Genomic DNA, 21,746 nt, shown 5'->3' with positions numbered 1-21,746 from the left:
ACATCAATGCGAGCTGTGGCAAGAAGGTTTGCTGTGTCTGTTAGCCTAGTGTCCAGAGCATGGAGGCACTACCAGGAGACAGGCCAGTACATCGGGAGATGTGGATGAGGCCAACAACCCAGCAGCAGGACCGCTACCTCCGCCTTTGTGCAAGGAGGAGCAGGAGGAGCACCTCCAGAGCCCTGCAAAATGACCTCCAGCAGGCCACAAATGTGCATGTGTCTGCTCAAAAGGTCAGAAACAGACTCCATGAGGGTGGTATGAGGGCCCGACATCCACAGGTCGGGGTTGTGCTTACAGCCCAACACCGTGCAGGACATTTGGCATTTGCCAGATAACACCAAGATTGGCAAATTCGCCACTGGCCGTGGAGAACGTTCTGCTCCCTGCAACATCCTCCAGCAACGATTTGGCGGTGGGTCAGTCATGTTGTGGGGTGGCATTTCTTTGGGGGGCCGCACAGCTCTCCATGTGCTCGCCAGAGGTAGCCTGACTGCCATTAGGTACCGAGATGAGATCCTCAGACCCCTTGTGAGACCATATGCTTGTGCGGTTGGCCCTGGGTTCCTCCTAATGCAAGTCAATGCTAGACCTCATGTGGCTGGAGTGTGTCAGCAATTCCTGCAAGAGGAAGGCATTGATGCTATGGACTGGCCCGCCCGTTCCCCAGACCTGAATCCAATTGAGCACATCTGGGACATCATGTCTCGCTCCATCCACCAACACCACAGACTGTCCAGGAGTTTGCGGATGCTTTAGTCCAGGTCTGGGAGGAGATCCCTCAAGAGACCATCCGCCACCTCATCCGGATGTTCTAGCTGTGTCTGAATCCTGGCTTAGGAAGACCACCAAAAATTCTGAAATTTTAATTCCAAACTACAACATTTTCAGACAAGATAGAACTGCCAAAGGGGGCGGTGTTGCAATCTACTGCAAAGATAGCCTGCAGAGTTCTGTCCTACTATCCAGGTCTGTACCCAAACAATTTGAACTTCTACTTTTAAAAATCCACCTCTAAAAACAAGTCTCTCACCGTTGCCGCCTGCTATAGACCACCCTCTGCCCCCAGCTGTGCTCTGGACACCATATGTGAACTGATTGCCCCCCCATCTATCTTCAGAGCTCGTGCTGCTAGGCGACCTAAACTGGAACATGCTTAACCTCTTCAACCTATGGGGGCGGTATGTCATTATTGGATAAAAAAAGTGCCCGTTTTAAGCGCAATATTTTGTCATGAAAAGATGCTCGACTATGCATATAATTGGTAGCTTTGGAAAGAAAACACTGACGTTTCCAAAACTGCAAAGATATTATCTGTGAGTGCCCCAGAACTGATGCAACAGGCGAAACCAAGATGAAACTTCAAACAGGAAATGAGCAGGATTTTTGAGGCTCTGTTTTTCATTGTCTCCTTATATGGCTGTGAAAGCGCCACGAATTAGCCTGCCTTTTCTATCGTTTCTCCAAGTTGTCTGCAGCATTGTGACGTATTTGTAGGCATATCATTGGAAGATTGGCCATAAGAGACTACATTTACCAGGGGTCCGCCCGGTGTCCTTTGTTGAAATTGTTGCGTAATCTCCAAGCTGCTCGCATTCATCCATGTGATTGAGACAGAGGGGAGACTTCCAGGAATGATATATCATGAAGAGATATGTGAAAACCACGATATTATGGAGTTAATGTGGAAGAAAGTTTGGCGTTTGGATGAATGAATTTTCGTTTTTTTTTGGTAGCCAAACATGACGCAGAAAACGGACCGATTTCTCCTGCACAACTAATCTTTCAGGAAAACTGAACATTTGCTATCTAACTGAGAGTCTCCTCATTGAAAACATCCGAAGTTCTTCAAAGGTAAATGATTTATTGAATGTTTTTGCTGGTTTTTGTGAAAATGTTGCCTGCTAATGCTAACGCTAAATGCTAACACTAAATGCTAAATGCTAGTTTGCTATGGTTGAGAAGCATATTTATGAAAATCTGAAATGACAGTGTTGTTAACAAAAGGCTAAGCTTGAGAGCTAGCATATTGATTTCATTTCATTTGCGATTTTCATGAATAGTTAACGTTGCGTTATGGTAATGGGCTTGAGGCTGTAGTCATGATCCCGGATCCGGGTTGGCTCGACGCAAGAAGTTAACACCCCAGCTATCCTACAATCTAAACTTGATGCCCTCAATCTCAAACAAATTATCAATGAACCGACCAGATACCTCCCCAAAGCCTTAAAGACGGGCACCCTCATAGATATCATCCTAACCAACTTGCCCTCTAAAGACACCTCTGCTGTCTTAAACCAAGATCTCAGCGATCACTGCCTCATTGCCTGCATCCGTAATGGGTCAGCGGTCAAACGACCTTCACTCATCACTGTAAAACGCTCCCTGAAACACTTCAGCGAGCGGGCCTTTCTAATCGACCTTGCCGGGGTATCCTGGAAGGATATTGATCTCATCCCGTCAGTAGAGGATGCCTGGATATTTTTTTTAAATGCCTTCCTAACCATCTTAAATAAACATGCCCCATTCAAGAAATTTAGAACCAGGAACAGATATAGCCCTTGGTTCTCCCCAGACCTGACTGCCCTTAACCAACACAAAAACATCCTATGGCATTCTACATTAGCATCGAACAGCCCCCGTGATATGCAGCTGTTCAGGGAAGATAGAAACCATTATACACAGGCAGTTAGAAAAGCCAAGGATAGCTTTTTCAAGCAGAAATTTGCTTCCTGCAACACTAACTCACTGTAAAGTCTATGGAGAATAAGAACACCTCCTCCCAGCTGCCCACTGCACTGAAGATAGGAAACACTGTCACCACTGATAAATCCACCATAATTGAGAATTTCAATAAGCATTTTTCTACGGCTGGCCATGCTTTCCACCTGGCTACTCCTACCCCGGTCAACAGCACTGCACCCCCCCCCACAGCAACTCGCCCAAGCCTTCCCCATTTCTCCTTCTCCCAAATCTGTTCAGCTGATGTTCTGAAAGAGCTGCAAAATCTGGACACCTACAAATCAGCCAGGCTAGACAATCTGGACCCTTTCTTTCGAAAATTATCTGCCAGAATTGTTGCCACCCCTATTACTAGCCTGTTCAACCTCTCTTTCGTGTCGTCTGAGATTGCCAAAGATTGGAAAGCAGCTGCGGTCATCCCCCTCTTCGAAGGGGGGGACACTCTTGACCCAAACTGCTGCAGACCTATATCTATCCTACCATGCCTTTCTAAGGTCTTCGAAAGCCAAGTCAACAAACAGATTACCGACCATTTCGAATCTCACCATACCTTCTCTGCTATGCAATCTGGTTTCAGAGCTGGTCATGGGTGCACCTCAGCCACGCTCAAGGTCCTAAACGATATCTTAACCGCCATCGATAAGAAACATTACTGTGCAGCCGTATTCATTGATCTGGCCAAGGCTTTCGACTCTGTCAATCACCACATCCTCATCAGCAGACTCGACAGCCTTGGTTTCTCAAATGATTGCCTCGCCTGGTTCACCAACTACTTCTCTGATATAGTTCAGTGTGTCAAATCGGAGGGTCTGCTGTCCGGACCTCTGGCAGTCTCTATGGGGGTGCCACAGGGTTAAATTCTTGGACCGACTCTCTTCTCTGTATACATGAATGAGGTCGCTCTTGCTGCTGGTGAGTCTCTGATCCACCTCTACGCAGACGACACCATTCTGTATACTTCTGGCCCTTCTTTGGAGACTGTGTTAACAACCCTCCAGGCAAGCTTCAATGCCATACAACTCTCCTTCCGTGGCCTCCAATTGCTCTTAAATACAAGTAAAACTAAATGCATGCTCTTCAACCGATCGCTACCTGTACCTACCCGCCTGTCCAACATCACTACTCTGGACGGCTCTGACTTAGAATATGTGGACAACTACAAATACTTAGGTGTCTGGTTAGACTGTAAACTCTCCTTCCAGACCCATATCAAACATCTCCAATCCAAAGTTAAATCTAGAATTGGCTTCCTATTTCGCAACAAAGCATCCTTCACTCATGCTGCCAAACATACCCTTGTAAAACTGACCATCCTACCAATCCTCGACTTTGGTGATGTCATTTACAAAATAGCCTCCAATACCCTACTCAACAAATTGGATGCAGTCGATCACAATGCAATCCGTTTTGTCACCAAAGCCCCATATACTACCCACCATTGCGACCTGTACGCTCTCGTTGGCTGGCCCTCGCTTCATACTCGTCGCCAAACCCACTGGCTCCATGTCATCTACAATGACCCTGCTAGGTAAAGTCCCCCCTTATCTCAGCTTGCTGGTCACCATAGCATCTCCCACCTGTAGCACACGCTCCAGGAGGTATATCTCTAGTCACCCAGAAAAAAAAAAAATCTTTCTTTGGCCGCCTCTCTTTCCAGTTCTCTGCTGTCAATGACTGGAACGAACTACAAAAATCTCTGAAACTGGAAACACTTATCTCCCTCACTAGCTTTAAGCACCAACTGTCAGAGCAGCTCACAGATTACTGCACCTGTACATAGCCCACCTATAATTTAGCCCAAACAACTCACTCTTTCGCTACTGTATTTAATTTATTTTGCTCCTTTGCACCCCATTATTTTTATTTCTACTTTGCACATTCTTCCATTGCAAATCTACCATTCCAGTGTTTTACTTGCTGTATTGTATTTACTTTGCCACCATGGCCTTTTTTTGCCTTTACCTCCCTTCTCACATCGTATATAGACTTGTTTATACTGTATTATTGACTGTATGTTTGTTTTACTCCATGTGTAACTCTGTGTCGTTGTGTGTCGAACTGCTTTGCTTTATCTTGGCCAGGTCGCAATTGTAAATGAGAACTTGTTCTCAACTTGCCTACCTTGCCTAATGGTGAAATAAAAATAATAAAAGAGCATGCCCAGGCGTTGTAGGGAGGTCATACAGGCACGTGGAGGCCACACACACACTACTGAGCCTCATTTTGACTTGTTTTAAGAACATTACATCAAAGTTGGATCAGCCTGTAGTGTGGTTTTCCACTTTAATTTTGTGTGTGAGACTCCAAATCCAGACCTCCATGGGTTGATCAATTTGATTTCCATTGATCGTTTGTGTGATTTTGTTTACATTCAACTATGTAAAGAAAAAAGTATTTAATAAGAATATTCCATTCATTCAGATCTAGGATGTGTTATCTACAATTACGGCTTACACCGGTCAAAACTGGATGATGCTGGGCCAATAGTGCGCCGCCCTATGGGAGTCCCAATCATGAACTGTAACCTAGTAAAATCGTTGAAATTGTTGCATGTTGAGTTCATATATTTATATTTGTACAGTGTATTTGATTTGTCTAGCCAAAATGCTAGACCTGATGCATGTTAAATAAATAATAAAATTCACCAATTTACACACAATTAAAAATATTCAGCATATATTTGGCCTTGTGTTTTAGGTTATTTTCCTGCTAAAAGGTGAATTTGTATCCCAGTGTCTGTTGGAAAGCAGACTGATCCAGATTTTCCTCTAGGATTTTGCCTATTCCGTTTATTTTAATTTTAAAAAAGGGAGTCCTTCCTGATAAGCATACCCATAACATGATGCAGCCACTATCATGCTTGAAAATATGAAGAGTGGTACTTCGTGTTGTGTTGGATTTACCCCAAACATAACACTTTGTTCAGGACATTTCTTTTTTCAGTTTTACTTTAGTGCCTTCCTTCTTTTCACTCTGTCAATTAGATTAGTATTGTGGAGAAACTACAATGTTGTTAATCCCATCCTCTGTTTCTCCTATCAAAGCCATTCAACTCTAACTGTTTTAAAGTCACCATTGGCCTCATGGTGAAATCCCAGAGCAGTTTCCTTCCTCTCCGGCAACGGAGTTAGGAAGGACGTCTGTATCTTTGTTGTGACTTGGTGTATTGATACACCATCCACAGTGTAATTAATAACTTTACCATGCTCAAAGGGATATTCAATGTACAGTGGGGCAAAAAAGTAGTTAGTCAGCCACCAATTGTGCAAGTTCTCACACTTAAGAGGCCTGAGACACTTCAACTATGACAGACAAAATGAGAAAAAAAATCCAGAAAATCACATTGTAGGATTTATGAATTTATTTGCAAATTATGGTAGAAAATAAGTATTTGGTCACCTACAAACAAGCAAGATTTCTGGCTCTCACAGACCTGTAACTTATTCTTTAAGAGTCTCCTCTGTCCTCCACCTGTATTAATGGCACCTGTTTGACCTTGTTATCAGTATAAAAGACACCTGTCCACAACCTCAAACAGCCACACTCCAATCTCCACTATGGCCAAGACCAAAGAGCTGTCAAAGGACACCAGAAACAAAATTGTAGACCTGCACCAGGCTGGGAAGACTGAATCTGCAATAGGTAAGCAGCTTGGTTTGAAGAAATCAACTGTGGGAGCAATTATTATGAAATGGAAGACATACAAGACCACTGATAATCTCCCTCAATCTGGGGCTCCACGCAAGATCCCACCCCATGGGGTCAAAATTATCACAAGAACGGTGAGCAAAAATCATGCTGGAAACATCATGCTTTGGGGCTGTTTTTCTGCAAAGGGACCAGGACGACTGATCCGTGTAAAGGAAAGAATGAATGGGGCCATGTATAGTGAGATTTTGAGTGAAAACCTCCTTCCATCAGCAAGGGCATTGAAGATGAAACGTGGCTGGGTCTTTCAGCATGACAATGATCCCAAACACACCGCCCGGGCAACGAAGGAGTGGCTTCGTAAGAAGCATTTCAAGGTCCTGGAGTGGCCTAGCCAGTCTCCAGATCTCAACCCCATAGAAAATCTTTGGAGGGAGTTGAAAGTCTGTGTTGCCCAGCATCAGCGCCAAAACATCACTGCTCTAGAGGAGATCTGCATGGAGGAATGGGCCAAAATACCAGCAACAGTGTGTGAAAACCTTGAAGACTTACAGAAAACGTTTGACCTCTGTCATTGCCAACAGAAGGTATATAACAAAGTGTTGAGAAACTTTTGTTATTGACCGAATACTTATTTTCCACCATAATTTCCAAATAAATTCATTAAAAATCCTAGTGTGATTTTCTTTCTCATTTTGCCTGTCATAGTTGAAGTGTACTTATGATGAAAATTACAGGCCTCTCATCTTTTTAAGTGGGAGAACTTGCACAATTGGTGGCTGACTAAATACTTTTTTGCCCTACTGTATGTGTTTTACCCATGCACCAATAGGTGTCCTTCTTTGCCAAAGAATCTTTGAAATTCACTACTCGACTGAGGGACCTTACAGATCATTTAAGGACATTTTTACTCCTGAACTTATTTAGGCCTGTGGTTGAATACTTATTGACATAAGACATTTCAGCTTCTCATTTTTAATTCATTTGTAAACTTTTCAAAAAATATAATTCCACTTTGACATTATGGGGTATTGTGTGTAGGCCAGTGACACAAAATCACAATTGAAATACATGTTAAATGCATACTGTAAACCAAAAGAAAATGTGGAAATAGTCAAGTGGTGTGAATACTTTCGGAAAGCATTGTGTAAATACTACAGACCCTAATGAGTTACCCAAACCCACTTTTACTTCCGCACCTAGAAAAGTTAATCTAAACAAATATGTATTTCCTATAAAGTGTACAGTATATAAATACAGTACCAGTCAAAAGTTTGGACACCTACTCAATCCAGGGTTTTTTCTTTATTTAAAATTATTTTCTACATTGTAGAAAAAAAGTGAAGACATCAACGGTATGAAATAACACATATTGAAACATGTAGTAACCAAAACACAAATTCTTTGCTCATTGCAAAAGAAGCTTGAAAATCTGGAACATTAGTTGAATATCAATGGAAAAAGTGTTCCAAATCGAACCGTCGGTAGTAGACTACAATCTACAACACCGCTGGGAGAAAGGCAGTTGATAAGTAACACTGGCCAACAACACAACAGCTCATTCAAGTTGCACAACTTTTAGGACTAGGGGGTTTCCCCACACCCAGATGAAGCCTATTCCTGGACAAAAAAGCACTTTCAAATGGAGATTCAACTGAAAGTGTGCAGGACTCAAAAGTAGGCTATTAATCTGGTTCTGGAAACCCAGCCCATCATGGAGAACTCAACAGTTCTAATCGCATATTAGGAAAGATCGATTATGAATGTTCTAGTTCCAGACTGCTAAGAATTACTCAATGTTCCACACTATCATGACGCTTCAAGTGTTGAGGTAAATTATAGCCTGGATTCTAACAAAAACTGGCATTTTATGTAATTTGAACTACTGTCAGGACAAACATTTTATATCTAAAAGTAAACAACCATAAATGACAACTCAAGTAGTATTATTTGGAAGATGCTATACAAAGCACAGCAACACTTTGTCAATGTAGCCAAAACAATAACGTTTCCTGTTGGTCTAAAATGAGTAGGCTATGGGGGATTTCCGCAGGGGGGGTTAATTAAAATAACTTGTAATAATTGCCAAATCAAATAGGACATACAGTGGGGAGAGCAAGTATTTGATACAGTGCCGATTTTGCAGGTTTTCCTACTTACAAAGCATGTAGAAGTCTGTATTTTTATCATTGGTACACTTAAACTGTGAGAGACGGAATCTAAAACAAAAATCCAGAAAATCACATTGTATGATTTTTAAGACATTCATTTGCATGACATAAGTATTTGATACATCAGAAAAGCAGAACTTAATATTTGGTACAGAGATCATACGTTTCCTGTAGTTCTTGACCAGGTTTGCACACACTGCAGCAGGGATTTTGGCCCACTCCTCCATACAGACCTTCTCCAGATCCTTCAGGTTTCGGGGCTGTCGCTGGGCAATACAGACTTTCAGCTCCCTTCAAAGATTTTCTATTGGGTTTAGGTCAGGAGACTAGCTCGGCCACTCCAGGACCTTGAGATGCTTCTTACGGAGCCACTACGTAGTTGCCCTGGCTGTGTGTTTCGGGTCATTGTCATGCTGGAAGACCCAGCCATGACCCATCTTCAATGCTCTTACTGAGGGAAGGAGGTTGTTGGCCAAGATCTCGCGATACATGGCCCCATCCATCCTCCCCTCAATACGGTACAGTCGTCCTGTCCGCTTTGCAGAAAAGCATCCCCAAAGAATGATGTTTCCACCTTCATGGTTCACGGTTGGGATGGTGTTCTTGGGGTTGTACTACTCCTTCTTCCTCCAAACACGGCGAGTGGAGTTGAGATCAAAAAACTATATTTTTGTCTCATCAGACCACATGACCTTCTCCCATTCCTCCTCTGGATCATCCAGATGGTTATTGGCAAACTTCAGACGGGCCTGGACAAGCGCTGGCTTGAGCAGGGGGACATTGCGTGCACTGCAGGATTTTAATCCATGACGCGTAGTGTGTTACTAATGGTTTTCTTTGAGACTGTGGTCCCAGCTCTCTTCAGGCCATTGACCAGGTCCTGCCATGTAGTTCTGGGCTGATCCCTCACCTTCCTCATGATCATTGACGAGGTGAGATCTTGCATGGAGCCCCAGTGATTGACCGTCATCTTGAACTTCTTCCATTTTCTAATAATTGCGCCAAAAGTTGTTGCCTTCTCATCAAGCTGCTTGCCTATTGTCCTGTAGCCTATCCCAGCCTTGTGCAAGTCTACAATTTTATCCCTGATGTCCTTACACAGCTCTCTGGTCTTGGCCATTGTGGAGAGGTTGGAGTCTGTTTGATTGAGTGTGTGGACAGGTGTCTTTTATACAGGTAACGAGTCCAAACGGGTGCAGTTAATACAGGTAATGAGTGGAGAACAGGAGGGCTTCTTAAAGAAAAACTAACAGGTCTGTGAGAGCTGGAATTCTTACTGGTTGGTAGGTGATCAAATACTTATGTCATGCAATAAAATGGAAATTAATTACTTAATCATACAATGTGATTTTCTGGATTGTTGTTTTAGATTCCGTCTCTCACAGTTGAAGTGTAAAAATTACAGACCTCTACATGCTTTGTAAGTAGGAAAACCTGCAAAATCGGCAGTGTATCAAATACTTGTTCTCCCCACTGTATGCACGCACCACTTTTCTGTTATTTATTTTATACGTTCTTGAAACAAGTATTTTTTATTTCATTTCACTTCACCAATTTTGAATATTTTGTGTATGTCCATTGCATGAAATCCAAATAAAAATCCATTTAAATTACAGGTTGTAATGCAACAAAATAGGATGAAGTTCTGGGATTTGTCCCCTGGGAAAGATCGAACAGCGGACATATGGAGAAAGGAGGCAAGAGAAAGCGAAACAGAATATTGTGTTGTAGGACAGCTGAGCTGACACGAGAGTGGGCATTCGACTCTCAGTTGATACTGTTTCCACAGTAACATGACATGACGTGATGAAACTAAGTTGCAAGCTACTTTAGGTGGAAAGGTGTTGTGGAACAAGTTTCTTATGAAACACATTCCAGACACTGGAATCTTGCTATCTTGACATAGCTGATTTGACAGAGAAATATCAGCTTGATAGGCAGCTGCAGCTATCATCAAGCTATGCTAGCTAGCTGTTGTCATCTTGGCTAAGTACAAGGTCAGTGCAGGAATCGTCAAGAAAATGATGAACACGCTTCAAAAGGAGCGTTTTATGTCACGTCTATGCTAATATGGCAAAACATTTGCTACCCAGCTAACCAACAACTGTAACAATTGTATTTGAGAGACAAGAGCTCATTGTGCAAATGTATTTGTTTTTAAATAAACATTGCAGATGAAACGTAGTTTATATGTTGTCAACAATCAAAGTTAACCCTGTCTGTTTGCCACATAGTTGCGCACACGTCAGTTCTGTTGCTAAACAGTCAACCCATCTTTAGAACTGAATTAGCTGACCATCCTGAGATGGCAAGTCAATCAGGAGGGGAGAAAGTCCTCAACATCAAAAACTTTGTTCTCTCCATAGCAAAACTAGCTTAGCTTACCTCACTGTACTCATTACTGGCCTTGTTTGTTGTGATTGAATGGCAAAGACGAACCCAAGAAACACCAACATCAAACCACACCCCCAAGACAATTGTAGTTGCCAAATCAGGAAGTGCAGTCGCCCTATAACATTATAAATGATCATTTGTGGTGGTCTTTGTCTCATAGGGAGGGTAAAAGCAACATTGTGAGGAAGTTCACTGACACGTATTGAGTCACAGAGAGAAAACAGTGAGGAGAAAGAAGTCATGGGTCTGTTACACAATATACACTCCTCCCATCCATTTCTCTTCCTCTATCTATGGGCAGGCAGAGGATACAGTAGTAGATTCAGGGCAGGCATCCACACTGCTGAACTTTCCAATGCACAAAATCTGCCAAGCAGGGTCATTCAGAAGAGAACATTAGTTGTGCTGAGCCAGGCTGAGGATACGGAGAAATGCTATCTTTTGGGAAAAAATATTAAAACATCCCAAGGCTCTAGTTGTATGTTGGACAGAATTTGAATCGTCTTGAAACAAGGCCAAATCTTTACTTTATAAACACAGCAGGGTTATGTCTTAAGCAGAGGCGAGTGAAACCCAACATCAAGAGGTCATCATTCACTTTACACTTTACAAGCAGAGTGAGTCAAATGTTTGTCTTCAATATGGGAATTCCACACTGCTGGTTTGATGTCTTTATAGTTATGAGGTTTACAAACAATTTAAGGTCACAACTGGCAAACTTCAGGTCAGACAAAACAAACCATACTAGTGCAGACAAGACAAACAACACAAGCAGAAATATTCCACAACTTTCCGCACCACATAAGAACATCCATGTCAGCTGCCAAACGCACATAGAAAAATAAATGTCATCTGATCTGGCAAAACGACAACAACTAAAGCACTGACACGTTTTAACAAACCACAAACTCTCACTACACTCACCATGAGGACGGTCTGGTGGAGGAGTTTGAGTGGCGCAGGAGGCTGTAGAAGGCCAGGGTGGCAAGGTTCCTCAGGTCCAGAGAGCTCTCCACCAGAGGAATGGTCCCCATTGTCCAGTCACAGCACAGCTCTGATGGGTTGAGAAGGAGCCAGGCGTTCACTGGCAGCAGGTTGTTGAAAGTCAGCTGCCTGGCCAGAGTGTGGCTGACTGCCGCAGGATTGTCAAACCTGGGGAGGGAGGAGAAAGAACGAAAGGGAGAGAGAAAATGGGTGAACGAAAATCCTGATGACAAAAAAAAAAAAAAATGGGGTTAGGTGAAGGGGAGAGGGGGTCAGGCTCACCGCCCGCTGGGTTGTCAAACCTGGGGAGGCAGGGAGAGAGAGAGAAGAGAAGAGAGAAGAGAGAGAAATAGAGAGAGAAAGAGCGAGAGAGAACCATGGAGAGAGAGAGAAAGAGAGAGCGAGGGAGAGAGAGAGAACCATGGAAAGAGGGAGAGAGTCAGAAAGAGGGTGAGTGGATAATTGACAAGTTGGGTTAATAAATCTTGGATGGTAAAATGGAAGAGACCGAAAGAGGGGAAGAGAGAAAGAGGGTGAGTGGACAATTAATAAAAGTTGGGTTGTCAAACATGGTGAAGGAGGAGGTGATAGAGAAAGACAAACGTCAGGTGAATAAGGAAAGGGAGTAGAGTGGAACAGGCACAAAGAGGGTGAGTGGAGGCATACGCTTGACTAGACCAGGAGGGTGTGGACGAGAGGAGTAACTGAGAAGATGTTTTTTACGGAGAACCAATTTGTGCCAATTCAGCACTCAAGAAACATCCTTGCACAAATACTGTATGCTACCGTCCCTTATAACTTTGAATGGACTGGCATTCATGACTCACATTCTTCGGGACCATGAGCATTATAGTGTGTCATAAATGGCTCCCAATTCCCAATGTAGTGCACTACTTTTCACCAGGGCCCATAGGGCTTTGGTCAAAAGTAGTGCATTATATAGGGAATTGGGTGCCATTTGTGATGGGGCCTTAGTCTCCATGGCTCTGAGGAGCACCATTCAGACGTAATCTGTAAGGGTTAAACCAATTACTGCTAGCTCCCACACATAAATATTGTGATTATCCAAATATGCACCATTGTTATGTCTGGGAACTGGTTATTTTTCTGCTAGCACTAATTATGAGATACAATCTGGAGACTGCCAGTGGATTAATTGATGAAGAATTTTAATAGAAACTAATCTTTAGGAATGTTATCTGCATGATGCCATCAAATGCCATCAGGTTGTTTATGTCTTCAATTGGAGATTAATAAAAAAAATGTCACGTTAAAATGTTCCCGAGTTCTTCTGACTCCCTGACCTTGTTTAGGCTAACACCTGGAACCCAAAACAATATTTCACATTCTATTGGGGAATTATAGAATCTGATCATCCAGGACTTAGTTTCTAGATATGGCTGCAACATATCCATCAATGCCGGTTCTATTTCCCAATACTTTTAACAACCACTGCGCCTCCCTACAAATACCCCAGTCACAGGGCCACAGTGACTGCCCACTCGTCGAACCTCTCAAGCTGTGAAATACAAGACACATTTCACTGCATAAATGACCAATTACATAGGCTAGGACCCCAACCCCATACATGTTGTAACCTTTACATTATGCAAGACATGTTTCATGTACAGCTGACCATTGACATAGGATAAGGTCCAATCCCCACGCATATTAACATTAAATACTGCAAGGATACAATTTATGTCTCTGCATTTGAAGTTTGAAGATAATTGACATCAGGTTATTGTTAGCTTATTGGAGTTATATTAGCTTGCTTGGAGTTTCCAGGTACAGTAGCTAGCTCCTCTCAAATACAGGGAAATAGACCTAACTACTACAAAGCTGGGTGGTTAGCACTTTGTACTCAGTATCCTTTTAAAATACACAGTTGTAACCGCTTGTAACCATTAGGGAAAAGTGAAAACCAGGCCACGCCTGTTCTATGGTAATGGTCCTCTGGAATGGGGTCCTGGTAACTTTCCCAGATGTGGAGAACAATGTTTTAGCTAATGTCGGCACATTGGCGCATGACATAGGAATGTTTTCCACCACCACAAAGCACAGCTCAAACCTGTTAGGTCTGATGCAATTAATATACTCACCAAAAAGATGCAGGTGAAATTATGTTCACACCGCAATGCAATTTATTTTGTTTTTAAGACAAATTGCGCAATCAAATTATGGATAATAGATCTGATATAAATGAGTTTGTCCTCTAGCCATGTGTGAATTATGCCCTTGTTGGTGTTCCATTTCCACTTGACTTGTGGCTGTTGGTTTCACCACTAAGAAAGCAGTCATCCGAAGAGCCTGTATGTCTGCTCCATGCTATCACAGGAACTGCAACAACAGCCCTTCAAACCACATAGAAAAGATTTTGCCGCCTTGAAAATGCAGGTCCAATATGTATTTGGTTGCTCAATCGATCTTGTAAACAAGATCTATTTCTCACTGTATCTAGGCCTACACTTTTAAGGGTGAACAATGTTCATTGATTGGGTAACAGACAATGTACTGTTCCAAGTGGCAGGGCTACAATGAGCAGAACAGAGAATTTAGATTTCCCAGGGTCATGGCTTCAATAGAAAAAATAATTTTATGTTGCCACGGAAACACATCCATGGCTCCACCCACCTGGTAAAGACAGGAAGCTGTGATTGGATGACCTGTACCCTGATGATGACCAGCAGCAAGGTCCTGATGAGGATTGAGGAGTGTCTGCAGGACGGCGTAGGGGAAACCATCTTTACCCCTCAGCACCTGGAGCAGCATGGGTAGTGTGAACCAAGAAATAAGAGGGGGGGAGGGGGGAGAGAGGAGAGGAGAGAAAGATAAATAATTATCTGGCTGATCAGTAAAATGGGAATGGGGTGAGGCCAGTTGTGTGTACTTTAGCTTTTTCATTCCAGTCTAGTCGACCTCCGGTTGAGAAACACTGATAATTTACAGTGCATTCGGAAAGTATTCAGACCCCCTTGACTTTTTCCACATTTTGATACGTTACAGCCTTATTCTAAAATGGATTATAGTTTTTGTTCCCATCAATCTACACACAACACCCCATTACGACAAAGCAAAAACAGGATTTTAGAAATTTTATCAAAAAAACCCAGACAACTGAAATATCACATATTATTTACATAAGTAATCAGACCCTTTACTCTGTACTTTGTTGAAGCACCTTTGACAGAAATTACAGCCTCAAATCTTCTTGGATATGTCGCTACAAGCTTGGCACACCTGTATTTGGGGAGTTTCTCACATTATTCTCTGCAGATCCTCTCAAGCTCTGTCAGGTTGGGTGGGGAGCGGCTTCTACTGAGGAGTGGCTTCTGTCTGGCCACTCTACCACAAAGGCCTGATTGGTGGAGTGCTGCAGAAATGGTTGTTCTTCTGGAAGGTTCACCCAAATCTACAGAGGAACTTTGGAGCTCTGTCAGTGACCATCGGGTTCTTGGTCACCTCCCTGATCACGGCCCTTCTCCACAGATTGCTCAGTTTGGCCGGGCGGCCAACTCTAGGAAGAGTCTTGGTGGTTCCAAACTCCTATTTAAGAATGATGGAGGCCACTGTGTTCTAAGGGACCTTCAATGCTGCAGACATTTTTTGGGGCCCTTCCCCAGATCTGTGCCTCGACACAACCCTGTCTCGGAGGTCTACGGACAATTCTTTCGACCTCATGGCTTGGTTTTTGCTCTGACATGCACTGTCAACTGTGGGACCTTGTATAGACAGGTGTGTGCCTCTCCAAATCATGTCAAATCCATTGAATGTACAACAGGTGGACTCCAATCAAGTTGTCGAAACATCTCAAGGATGATCAATGGAAACAGGATGCACCTGAGATCAATTTTGAGTCTCATAGCAAAGGGTCAGAATAATTATGTAAAGAAGTTTAGTTTTTTTTATACATTTGTAAAAAAAACAACAAAAAAAAAACCTGTCTAGCTGTGTCAATCAATTGTGTGTAGATTGATGAGGAAAAACATGAATTGAATCCAATTTCAGAATAAGGCTGTAACGTAACAAAATGTGGAAAAAGTCATGGGTCTGAATACTTTCCGAATGCTCTGTATACCCAGATGAATCAAGACTATTTAATAGTTAGGAAACTTTTTCAAAATGAAGGCCTCTGGCTTTGGCTCTCTGATGGTTTTGTGTCATGTAACTAATTTGTCTATTTTTGATCAAGGGGAAGGATAGCCGACAAAACAGCTGCTCACCATCATTCCATCTCAAGTACCCCTTTTGTGGTAAAAATGGGAGCTAGCCAGTTAAAAAAATAATAATTGTCTCATAACTCAAATCTATTACTGGGGTTTTGAGTGAGGGCGTGACCGTGCAGTGTGATGTTTGGAGCAACAGCGTGTTGCAGTGTGGAGTGAGGTTACCGGCGCTGGCCCGTGGTGTCTTACCCCTTGTGCAACAAACACCTCATGACATAGCAGATGCCAATGACTGTGATTCCCTGCTCCTTGCATAATGTGGCTGCAGCCAACAAAACCACGGTCACAGCAATGGGCGTCCACACTAGAGAGAAAGTCAAAAAACGGAGAAACATAGAGAATGGGATGTTGCCAGATGTCATAGTCATACACACAATCATATCCTAATAAAACTTAGGTGCTGGGTTAATTAGTTTACATACACCTCAGCCAAACGCATATAAACTCAGTTTTTCACGATTCCTGACATTTAATCCTACTAATAATTCCCTGTTTTAGGGCAGTTAGGATTTGCACCTTATTTTAAGAATGTGAAATGTCAGAATAATAGTAGAGAATGATTTATTTCAGCTTTTATTTCATTTGTCACATTCCCAGTGGTTCATAAGTTTGCATACACTCAATTAGTATTTGGTAGCTTTGCCTTTAAATTGTTTAACTTTGGGTCAAACGTTTCAGGCAGCCTTCCACAAGCTTCCCACAATAAGTTGGGTGAATTTTGGACCACTCCTGACAGAGCTGGTGTAACTGAGTCAGGTTTGTAGGTCTCCTTGCTCGTACATGTTTTTCAGTTCTGCCAACAAATTTTCTATGGGATTGATGTCAGGGCTTTGTGATGGCCACTCCAATACCTTGACTTTGTTGTCCTTAAGCCATTTTGCCACAACTTTGGAAGTATGCTTGGGGTCATTGTCCATTTGGAAGACCCATTTGCGACCAAGTTTTAACTTCCTAACTAATGCTTCAATCTATCCACATAATTGTCCATCCTCATGATGCCATCTATTTTGTGAAGTGCACCCGTCCCTCCTGCAGCAAAGCACCCCCACAACATGATGCTGCCACCCCCGTGCTTCAGAGGTCATTTCTCCAAAAAGTATGATCTTTGTCACCATTTGCAGTTGCAAATCACAGTCTGGCTTTTTTATGGCGGTTTTGGAGCAGTGGCTTCTTCCTTGCTGAGCGGCCTTTCAGGTTATGTCGATATAGGATTCGTTTAACTGTGGATATAGATACGTTTGTACCCGTTTCCGGCAGCATCTTCACAAGGTCCGTTGCTGTTGTTCTGGGATTGATTTGCGCCAAAGTACGTTCATCTCTAGGAGACAGAACGCTTATCCTTCCTGAGCGGTGTGACGTCTGTAAACAATTCTTGGGAAAATTACTTGTCATGCACAAAGTAGATAACCGACCGACTTCCTAACCGACACGCCAAAACTATAGTTTGTTAACAAGAAATTTGTGGAGTGGTTGAAAAACTAGTTTTAATGACTCCAACCTAAGTGTATGTAAACATCCGACTTCAAATGTATTGCATTATTTTATGGCCGGTTAGGCACCTATATGAGACTGTCAAAAGCCACAAACCCTACCACATGGCAAAACAGTTCATTACACCATAGCCTACGTGTCAACAGTTTTATGACAATGCATGTCAAGTAAAGTGTTACCCAATATTACTAAATTTGCCCAAGTTTGTCATTAGACACGGACAGAATGCATCAGTGATTCGAATTTCCTGCTACATTCTGAGGAAATAACAAGACTGCCCGCCTGTGTGTGTGCATGGATCTAACACCTTGTGTAGCCGTTAGCAATGTTGCTAATGAAAACAGTCTTCTGGTAGAAGGCAAGGCTTTCCCAAATACCTTCTCAGGTAAATGTTAACTACTAAGTAGCCTATGCTTATCGGTTTTAATAAAACACATTATTTGAAGGACAAATATTATTGTGGCAATTCCTATCTTGCAGTAAAACTGAACGACTAAATTAACCTCTCTAAAAACTGGCCCTACTGAGGCTAAATCACCATGGTAAGATATAGGTGAACATAGCTTTCCACAGCATTCCTAACCTAGCACACAATGTCTGCTGTGTGGATCGAGCAGTCAACAAGTCGAGCAGTCATTTAAAAGAGTAAGGAAATTTCGGCGAGACAACTCAAAAGGCGAAATCCATTAACGCCAAGATAATGGAATCCATTGCCCTTGACAATCAACCGTTCTCTGTTGTGGGAGATGCTGGCTTTCGCCGACTGGTCGAGCAACAGCACACTTTTACATTTATTTTTTAAACTATTTTTCAGATGTTGCCCTACCGGACTTACACAGTAATAGCTTCACTGTTATTATCTTAACGACTGACATTTGGACCAGCGATATCTCCCCATGAGCATGCTGAGTCTGACAGCACAGTGTGTCATCGAGGATTTCGAACTGAGGAAAGTCATATTGCATACTCATGAATATGCTGGTTGACATACCGCTGCTGCCAATTCAATGGCATTTGAGAACATGTTTGAAACATGAATACACTAGCTAGCTCCATTCGAACAAATGACTTGAGAAATAAGCTCATCAACTGCGCCTGCAGCAGACGTGATACCCCTCTGTCATGGCACTGAAACGTCTGCTCAACAAATGTGCACAAAATTTGAGATAAGCTTCAAGCATATGGAACATTTTGTGCGTATGGAACATTTCTGTGATTTTTTTTTTCAGCTCATGAAACATGGGACAAACACTTTACATGTTGCGTTTACATTTTTTTTTCAGTGTAGTATTCTTATTCTAATTCCTAATTCTAACACCACTGATTCTGTCACAATAGTAGAGTAAGCATGCCCATTCTGACTTTGTCAATGCTAAGCTAAACAGTTAGCTAGCAAATAGTGAGCGATGTTAATGCTGACTAGTTTCTATGGAGTGAAGATGGCCCCTTTTCCCGATGAGGTGGATGTTTTTACTGGCTCACATTGGCGATTGAAACAGTTGCCCTTGACAACAGTTTGCCCACACAGGCTGTGAACAAGCGATTCAGTGGCATTCTCTCTTTACTGTATCGCCACCATGCAAGATGCTATGTACAAGGACCGCTACTTTGATGCAGACAAGAAACAGGGTTGACGCGAAATGTTACATACACAGCTGGTCAAGATGGAAACGGACATAGATAGAGTGAACCGAGGAAGAGGCCACGGACAGACAGAGCTGAAACTTCACTGCTTGACATGTATGATGCAATCCTGGTTGAGAATGAAACAAGTGTCACGACTTCGGCCGAAGTTGGTCCCTCTCCTTCTTCGGGTGGTGTTCGGCGGTCGACGTCACCGGCTTTCCAGACACCACCGATCTTTCATTTAGTTTTGTTTTGTCTTGATCATACACACCTGGTTTCTATTGCATTAATTATGTTCCTTATTTAACCCTCTGATTTCCCTCTCTGTTTTGTGCGTTATTGTTTGTCATGTGGGTTCTTGTTGTTCGTGTTTGGGATTATTGTATTTGTTCCTTGTTGGAATCTTACTTATTTTGGATGATTACTCAGAACTGTGTCCTGTGCCTGACTGCATTTTTTTCCCATTTTACCAACATCCTCACAACAACTGTGAAATAATCAAATGGTTTTGATTACATTTTACAGGTAAATGCCAACAAAATAACTTCTTGGTCAGTGTGTAAAATAAAGAGTAATCTTTATTTAACGAGGCAAGTCAGTTAAGAACAAGTTCTTATTTACAATGACGGCCAGCCCCGGCCAAACCCAGACGACGCTGGGCCAATTGTGCGCTGCCCTATGGGACTCCCAAACACGACCAGATACAGCCTGGATTCACACCAGGGACTGTAGTGACGCCTCCAGAACTAAGATGCAATGCCTTAGACATCTGTGTCCGTGCGTGTGTTTTAACTATTTAACTGTACTAGAATGCTTAAAAGGCAGCTAAAATCTTAAATATCGGATACCACGAAGTGATGTACTGGGCCAATCGCACTACCCTCTGTAGTGTCTTACGGTCAGATGCCGAGCAGTTTCCATACAAGGCAGTGATGCAACCGGTCAGGATGCTCTCGATGGTGCAGCTGTAGAACCTTTTGAGGATCTGGGGACCCATGCCAAATCTTTTCAGGCTCCTGAGGGGGAAAAGGTTTTGTCGTGCCCTCTTCACGACTTTCTTGGTATGTTTGGACCATGATAGTTCCTTGGTCATGTGGACACCAAGGAACTTGAAACTCTTGACCAGCTCCTCTACAGCCCCGTTGATGTCAATGGGGGCCTGTTTGGCCCGCCTTTTCCTTTAGTCCATGATCAGCTCCTTTGTGTTGCTCACATTGAGAGAGAGGTTGTGGTCCTGGCACCACACTTCCAGATATCTGACCTCCTCCCTATAGGCGGTCTCATCGTTGTCGGTGATCAGGCCTACCACTGTTGTGTCGTCAGCAAACGTAATGATGGTGTTAGAGTCGTGTGGGTGAACAGGGAATACAGGAGGTGACTAAGTACACACCCCTGAGGGGCCCCAGTGTTAAGAATTAGCATTACTAATAGTTGTTGCCTACTCTTACCAACAGGGGGCGGCCCGTCAGGAAGTCCAGGATCCAGTTGCAGAGGGAGGTGTTTTGTCCAAGAGTCCTTAGCTTAGTGATGAGCTTCGTGGGCGTCGAACACTGAGCTGTAGTCAATGAACAGCATTATCACATAGGTGTTCCTTTCGTCCAGGTGAGATTGGTCAGTGTGGCGTGCGATTGCTGCATTTGTGGATCTGTTGGGGCGGTATGCGAATTGGAGTGCGTCTAGGGGGTCCGGAAGGATGCTGTTGATGTGAGCCATGACCATCGTTTCAAAGCACTTCATGGCTACCGGCGTGAGTGCCACTGGGCGGTAATCATTTTGGCAGGTTACCTTTACTTCCTTGGGCACAGGGACTATGGTGGTCTGCTTGAAACGTAGGTATTACAGACTGTCAGGGAGAGGTTGAAAATGTCAGTGAAGCCATCAGAGACTCTGGGTTCGCGCCCAGGCTCTGTCGTAACCGGCCGCGACCGGGAGGTCCGTGGGGCGACGCACAATTGGCCTAGCGTCATCCGGGTTAGGGAGGGCTTGGCCGGTAGTGATGTCCTTGTCTCATCGCGACTCCTGTGGCGGGCCGGGCACAGTGCGCGCTAACCAAGGTTGCCAGGTGCACGGTGTTTCCTCCGACACATTGGTGTGGCTGGCTTCCGGGTTGGATGCACGCTGTGTAAAGAAGCAGTGCGGCTCGGTTGGGTTGTGTATTGGAGGATGCATGACTTTCAACCTTCGTCTCTCCTGAGCCCGTACGGGAGTTGTAGCGATGAGACAAGATAGTAGCTACTAAAACAATTGGATACCACGAAATTGGGGAGAAAAAGGGGTAATTCAAAAAAAGGGAAAAAAAGTCAAGTGAAGACACTTGAGTTGGTCCGCGCATTCTTTTGAGTACACGTCCTGGTTACCCGTCTGGCCCAGCGGCTTTGTGAATGTTGACCTGTTTTAAAGGTTTTGTTCATATTGGCTACTGAGAGTTTTATAATAGTCATCCAGAACAGCTGGTGTTCTCGTG

General features: G+C 43.3%; 1 pseudogene; it reads right to left on the bottom strand.

The window, feature by feature from the left end:
* The window catches only part of LOC118400815 (protein O-mannosyl-transferase TMTC3-like), a 66,861-nt pseudogene that overhangs the window by 36,169 nt on the left and 8,946 nt on the right, over positions 1 to 21,746 (bottom strand).

This window comes from Oncorhynchus keta, chromosome 22 (assembly GCF_023373465.1).
Source record: "Oncorhynchus keta strain PuntledgeMale-10-30-2019 chromosome 22, Oket_V2, whole genome shotgun sequence".
NCBI classification, from domain to species: Eukaryota; Metazoa; Chordata; class Actinopteri; order Salmoniformes; family Salmonidae; genus Oncorhynchus; species Oncorhynchus keta.
Note: the sequence above shows the minus strand (reverse complement) of the source record. Positions and strands in the feature narration are given on the sequence as shown.